Source organism: Beta vulgaris, chromosome 4 (genome assembly GCF_026745355.1).
Source record: "Beta vulgaris subsp. vulgaris cultivar EL10 chromosome 4, EL10.2, whole genome shotgun sequence".
Classification (NCBI taxonomy): Eukaryota; Viridiplantae; Streptophyta; class Magnoliopsida; order Caryophyllales; family Amaranthaceae; genus Beta; species Beta vulgaris.
Window position 1 is genome coordinate 26646511 of NC_079205.1, and position 7937 is coordinate 26654447.

Consider the following 7937-nt stretch of genomic DNA (forward strand, 5'->3'; position numbering starts at 1 on the left):
AGAAATATCGATTCGCGTTTCCAAATAATATGAAAAGTAATATCGTAAGTGAACGTTGTCTCCAAATAAAATAAATTGTAATTTTTTATATCCATGCGAAAGCAATGACTATATTCCGACAATGCCATGAGTTGTTAATTATAAGTTACTATAACTCTAATTAAGTGTGATATAAATGTAAAAAAATATTGTTATAACTCTAGTATTACTTCTTGTAACGCTAAAAAAAAGTATTACTATAACTATTTTGACTAGATTGTACAACTATAAAAAAGAGACATGATAACTCCAAACAATCAATGCTATAATTGTAAACATATATTGCTTGAATGATAACTCAAATTACTACTTCATCTAATAATTCTACACAAGTACTATTTGTAGAAATCAAACTCCACCCTACTAGCATTGCTTTAATAATTCTACACGAGTACTATTGGTATAAATCAAACTCCACCCTACTAGCATCAGTTTAATATCTCGAAGGATAGAAATAAATTGCACTTCTTTATCGAAGTGTATGAAATGACTATATTCCGACAATGACATGGGTTGCTAATTAAAAGTTACTATAAATTTCACCAAGTGTAGTTACAACTCTAATTAATAACTCCAATAATTCTACACAAAATGTCGTTATGACTCTAAATAATATTTCCTATAACTCTAAAAACATATTGGTATAACTATACTCCGTAGGTCGTGTAATTCTAAAAAAGAAATGGAATAACTCCGAACAAGCTATGCTATAACTATAAATAAGTGACCATGTCTCCTCTCAAGTAAAACAGAAAAAAAAGCAGGAATTGCTACATCAAACCAGACATTAACATGTAAGTTTCAAAAACCTACCCTACTATCCCCGGAGATATGAGCAACACCCTGCTTTGGCAGAACCTATTACTCATGATCTAAGGCTTTATAGGTGTTGTTTGAAAAAGCAATTAAAAACTCAATATTACTTTTTGGGACCTAAGTTTACTAATATGGTCAATTAATAGTGAATACATGAATCAATTAACCACAAATAATAGAAGTAAGCATTTAAACAAAATAAATGCAAGAAAATTATAAAAGCAATAATTAAATGATTTAGTATGGCCCTTATACTTAGGAAAATAACTAATCTTCATGAACCCTCCCTTGAATCTCAATGGATCACCATCCTTAAAACTCCTTGGATTTTCATGCTTTGATTACATAATTTGAATTAAATAAATAACGAAAATTTAAAGTTACAAAAATACAAATGATTCATAGGTCGTATTAAATTTACATTCAAATATAACGATTCGCATATCGTAGTTACTATCCTAATTTGGGCCATACTAGTCATAACATGAAAAATATAATATCATACATATTATATTAAACATACACGCATTTATAATATCAAAATAAAATAAACACAAAATATTTACTTATTAACAATTAATAAGCAAATAAAACTTTCCATAATAATCATAAAACTTAACAAATTTAAGCTAGCAATTATTTAGGAAACTTTATTATTTTAATTTAATTACTCATTTAAATATGGCAATAATCATCATTATTCACAAATTACCAAAAGATTTATTTTTATTAAATAGAGGATTGACTCGTTGACTAGCAGCACAAGGCTGCCAGTCAACAGCCAACACCATGCACATTTTTCCCACGCTGGAAATTTCAAAACGCTTCACCACAAAACCTCTGGAAACACAGCCATTAGTACATCACGCAACACAAGCGACCACAACGGCACAACAACAGTCTAGCCGGACCGCATGCCAGGGTCGCTCCTTACACCGCCAACATCGTCGGTCAGCACAAGCCGAAAGACAGCACCACCAACGTGCACCAGCAACACGCGCGAGGAGGGAGGGGTTGCGCACGTCGCACGCGCGCCGCCCAGCCATGTCCACTAGTGCCGCCCCCACCCCGCCAGATTCCGATCCTTTTCTGCCGGCCACCGTGGCTCTACTGTCATCGGTGGGCCACTTAACCATGGTTGGCTTTTCCTTTTAATTTATGTAACAATTTACAAAAATTAAACTAATTGATCTTTATTTAACAATTTATTAAAGATTAAGGATTTAATTAGTTTATAATAATCCAAAAAATATGGTAGAAATTTTGAATCAATCAACAAATCTTAAACAAATTTTTAGGTTTGATGAGATTATATTTTAATGATTAATTTCCATTAAATATTAAATCTAACAAGAATTTAAAATAAGGGTAAAAATCTAATTATAACCAAAAATTCAGTAAATTAACAATTAAATTCCGAAAAATTTGGAAACAATTTTTAGGGTGATCTACTGAATTATCACAATTCATAAATAATATGATAAAATTCGAAAATTAGTGAGGAAAAATAATTTAATTATTTTCAACCATCATATCATTCTAGATCTATGTGGGTGATGAATATTAGATTTATTTTAACAAGTAAAAAAATCAAATCTTTTAACTGTTAACAAATTATTTCAATGATTAATCAAATTAAAAATTAAATAATTTTAATTGTAACAAATATAATAATAAAATTTCAAAATTTTTGGAGTGAATTAAATAATTTATTTTGTCCATAATATAAAAAATTCGGACCTTTATAAAAAATTTTGAGCATAAATCACAAATAAATCAAATTATTCACATTTTCCAGTTAATTAATATCAAGGAAAATTTGTCAGAAACTACCTTTTATAACCACTTTTTTTGTGAGAAACCACCTTTCAAAAAAATTTGGTTAATTAGCCACCTTTTTAGTTCTTTTTTGTTGGAAGCCACCTGTTGCCGGAAAATGGACATTGACTGACGATTTCCGGTGTTGACCATCACATGCATGGCACGTGATGTCATAACATCCTTCTTTCTTCCTTTTTTCCGCCGATTTCCCCCCAACCCCATTATCTTCCTTCATCTCTTTCTATCTCTCTCTCTCTCTCTCTTGACCACCTCAATCTCTTCCTCGGATCCCATCGTAACAACAAATCATTATCGCCGCCACTAACACATCCACCACTGCTGCCCCCATCGAGGCTACTTTCATTAGTTTGATTAATCGCTGAAGAACTTGAGGCCTGTTGCTGTTGGTTGTTGTGGTGGTGGTGGATATTATCTTGGTGAGTTTTTGGAGGGGATTTTTGCATTACGCCATTTGTGTCGAAATTGGTAACAACAACAGTAGTAGTAGTTGTTGCTTGGGTAGTATTTCCATTGTTGGGTGATATTCTGTTGTTTTCTGCACCATTTTGATCTTCTACACTTGATTTGAAATTATTTTGTAGTTGATTTTATAACGCAAGTTGAAGCCAAATTATCAGGACTCATTGTATAGTACCTATAAAAAGAAAAATTGTAATTGTTTAATTGTAAAAATCTGATAAGATAAACATACTGTAAGATCTGGGTTTTATCCAGTGGAATTGCAAGATATACTTTTGTAACTCCAATAATCATGAAACTATAGATTAACATCACTTATAATCTCTCCACCCTCTTTTCTTTTCATTTTGTTTTCAAACTCTTCATTTCTAAACTGTTCATTCTGAAATCAAACGATCGATCCTAAACTGATCACAAAAAAAAAAAAAAATTGAGGGAGGAAGATGCTAGCAGAAGACGGGAGAAGCATGAAGGTGGAAGAATGGCGAAAATCTGATGGTCAACGCTAGAAAATCGAGGTCAACCATCAGATTTCGGTAAGTGGTGGCTTCCAACAAAACAAAAAACCAAAAAGGTGGCTAATGAACCAATTTTTTTTAAAAGGTCGTTTCTCACAAAAAAGTTGTTATAAAAGGTGGTTTATGATAAATTTTCCTAATATCAAATATTAATTATGCAAATTCAAGACATAAATAAAACCTCCATGAATTGAATTAAATTAATAACTTTACATACAATTACATGATCATATAAATATTATGAATTAGGCAAAACTGATACCACTGTAGGAATATATAGATGCAAATAGCGGAGTTTCAGGATACAATTTCCTAACATCTATCATAGGATCGCATGCATAACATAAATATGAATCACATTATAAGAAAAATAATGTACAACCTTTGTAGCGTGTTTTCCACCAGATTGCAAGTGCTAGAGATTAAAGAACAGCAATTGATGTCCCTCTACTTAGTCCACGAGCACCAATTGAATTCCCACGTTTGCTAGTATGGAAGAGGATGAACATATTTCACTCTCTTGCTTTTTAGGGAGGGTGGTTGGATTTTTCAATGGGAAATATTATGGTTTTTCTCTCTCTTTTTCAGTTTGAAAGTTACTGACCAAAAGAACGCTCTATTCCACTCTCCTATTATAACCTTTTATAATAGTAGGAAAATAGGTTTAGAGAGAGACCTAACCTAACCCTAATTTCTCCTATTGGCCGATCTCCTTACTTTAATTAGTTACTACAATGTGTGACCTCATAGGATTAGGTTAACTTAGTTGTAGATTCAATCAATATTGTCCCACTCACCAACATTTATTCTCTAGCAAGTAAATGTGATTACTAAACTAATGCAATTTATTATCTCAATAATAATCCCTTCTATATTTAGTAATTGTCGGGATGTCTAAGGACATATTCCTTCACTGTGCTCTCGTGTTTGGGTTAAAGTAGAAGGTCTTCCTTTGATGTATAACAATGCCCATGTAGCCAGAAGAGCCTTAGAATGGATATGAATGTTCTCTACTTTGACAATAATTCCACTTTCCCCGGATTCAAGGACTTCCTTTAAGCCAAATTCGTAATCCCCATCAATAACCCTCTTTTTCCAGTTTTTTAGAAATTCTAAATTTAATAATGGAGAACTCGATTGGTTAGGCATCAGATATGAGGGCGTCGATCTTTTTTCTTTCTAATTTACACACTATCGTGTTTTATCTATTTTTATTAACATGTACCATCTATTTTCTCCTTATTTTCCACCCATTTGATACACTTTTTTTATATAACAACCCACCTTAACATGTCTCTCTCCATCTTTGTGATTTCTCTCCCGCCTCACTTCTAAGTTTCTCTCTCCAACTTTTGGGCTTTCTCCTTGCCTCTCCCTCAAAGTAAAGCGTGTAAATTAAAAAGAAATGGAGAGAGTATATATTAAGGGGGTGTTTGGTTGCTACGGGGTAAAAGAAATGGAATCAATAAAGGGGTAGTAGCGGAAAGGAAAAGAAAACCCATAGATATAGAGTGGTATCTGGTTAGGACACCGTCAATCCTCTTTCTTCCTCCTCTTACCCTTCTTCCACCATAGCACCACCACTCCTCCCTCTATTGTTATTCTCACGCTGCCTCTCTCCACCCCAGTAATGCTACCTCATTACCCCCTCCTCTTCCCCTTCCCTCCCTTGCACCGTCTCGTTCTCCTCCTCCCCTCCCTTCACCTGCATCGTGCTCTCCCCCTCTCTCCCCCTGCATCGTGCTCTCCCCCTCTCTTCCCCTGCCCATCGCATTCTCCCCCTCCTCTCCCCTATCCGTCGCGTTCTCTCTCTCCCCTCCCCTGTGTCGTTGGGTTCTCTCCCTTCCCTGCCATTCGTCGTCGCGATATCCCCCTCCTCTGCACCGTCGCGTTCTCCCCCTCGCCTGCGTCGTTTAGGTGGTGGACGATAGGGGTGTTTCTCGGCGGTTAGTTGCGGTGGTATGGTGGAGGGGTCGTGTTGCGGTGATAGGGTGCACAGTGGTTGGATGGTCAAGTGTGGTTGAATGATTGGGTCAAGTGGTGGTCCACGAGATAGTCAATAATAAGTCAAAGAAAGGATAAGTAAAACTATTGGGAGGTAGGAGAATGAAAGTAGGACTTTGGGGGTAAAGAGAAGATAAAAAGTATCATTGATTTGAGCAAACAAACAAAAAGTAAGAGAATCAAATCACTTGATTCCCTTACCCTTTCCACGATAATCCCAACCAAACGCTCCCTAACTACTATAAACTACTATGTATACTGTTTTCTAAAAATATATAGAGTTTCAAATGATGAAAATTTGAATTTCATTTGGAAACCATCCTTACAATATTATATTGTGTCATCTAAGTATAACTTGGCTTTTATAATTGAAAATGTGAATAAAATAAGATCCATTTCAAATATGGTAATAGAACTTATAGATTCATGAATTTTTAAATGAACTATGGTAAGTGATCCATCTCTTGTATTCCATGCATATGAAGAACCTTACATCATAAGAATAGGATTATAAAATAATAATACATTTACTTACGCAACCTAAAAAGGTAAAAATGAACTATAACAAGAATAAGATTAAAAAACACATTTACTATAGTAGGACTACGACTCCACTCCGTATGGTACTTCGTTTAAATACTTAACACAAAACCCTAATACGAAATTAAGGAAATAATAAAATCCGGAAATAATTAAAATGCTGATTTCGGGCCTTAAACGAACTTGGATGGCTTAAAAAGCCTATAAATCACGGCATAGCCGTGTGTTTGACTCGTTGGCCCATTCCGCTTCCAGAAAGGTATCATAATAAGCAATCAGACTCCGTAAGCCCGATTAGTAGAAATCATTTCAGCCTCTTTGTCGAACTTCATTATCGAACTTATCCGCTAACCTTCCTACGTCAGTCTCCTCCACCTCTAAAGAACTCGACCCCGAGTTCGTATTATCATAAAGAGCCTCATCTGCATGGTAGTCATAAATCTCAGCAACATTGAACGTGTTGGAAATGTTCATATCATCCGGAAGAGCAACCACGTATGCATTGTCATTAATCGTTCGCGTCACCTTGAATGGCCCATACCTGCGTGGCTTCAGTTTATTATTCTCCTTACGCAAAAACACCATCACCTCATCACCCACACTGAAAACCTTTACTCTCCTATGTTTATTAGTAGCAGCTTTATTCTTCTAACCAGCAACATAACTTAGCCTTCACAGTCTCCTTGACAGCGACAATCTCTTCTTCCATATTCCCAGCTGCCACACTAACTCCCAGACTCTTAAGAAGCTTAATCAGATCAACCACATGCCTAGGAACAGAAGTGTAGACCACAGAAAATGGTGATCTCCCTATGGCCGAATGCACAACACTGTTGTAAGCAAACTCACCTGAGGAAAGCCAAATCCCACTGTTTGGTTTATCTCCACAGACACTACGAATCATATTCCCAACGTCCTGTTAGTGACTTCAGTCTGCCATCTGTTGTGGATGAGCTGTTGAGCTTCTGTTTAGCGTCGTCCCAAACATTTTCCACAGAGTTATCCAAAAATGGCTAAGAAATTTGGTGTCCCTATCCGAAGTGATAGAGGTAGGAACACCATGAAGTCTGACCACCTCCCGAAAGAAAAGGTTAGCCACATTCGAAGCATCAGCTGTCTTTTTACATGCAATGAAATGAGACATCTTCGAAAATCGATCAACTACCACAAAAACTGAATCCACTCCTCGTTGAGTACGAGGCAATCCCAACACAAAATCCATGGCCAGATCTTGCCAAATATCATCAGGAACAGGCAAAGGCATATAAAGACCAGTGTTTTGAGACTGACCTTTGGAGACTTGACACACATAACAGCGACGAACTAAGGTGCCAGCATCCCTTCTCAAGTGACGCCAATAAAACCTCTCTTCTAAATCGGCAATAGTCTTGTCTCGTCCCAAATGTCCCCCAAGGCCACCCCATGAAGATCTCTGATCAACTTCTCTCGTAAGGATGAACAAGGAATGCACAACTGATCACCTCTAAAAAGGTAGCCCTCGCGAATGTGGAAGTCTGCACTAGGCTGCCCTTTGCTACACTTGGCCCATAACTCCTTAAACTCAGCATCATCCTCATACAACTCCTTCAAGCATTCAAAACCCACGATCTCTTGAGCTAACGTGATGAGTAAGGAAGCTCTCGTACTCAATGCATCTGCCACCTCATTCTGCACACAAGATTTATGCTGTATGATGAAAGGGATTTTTTGCAGAAAACT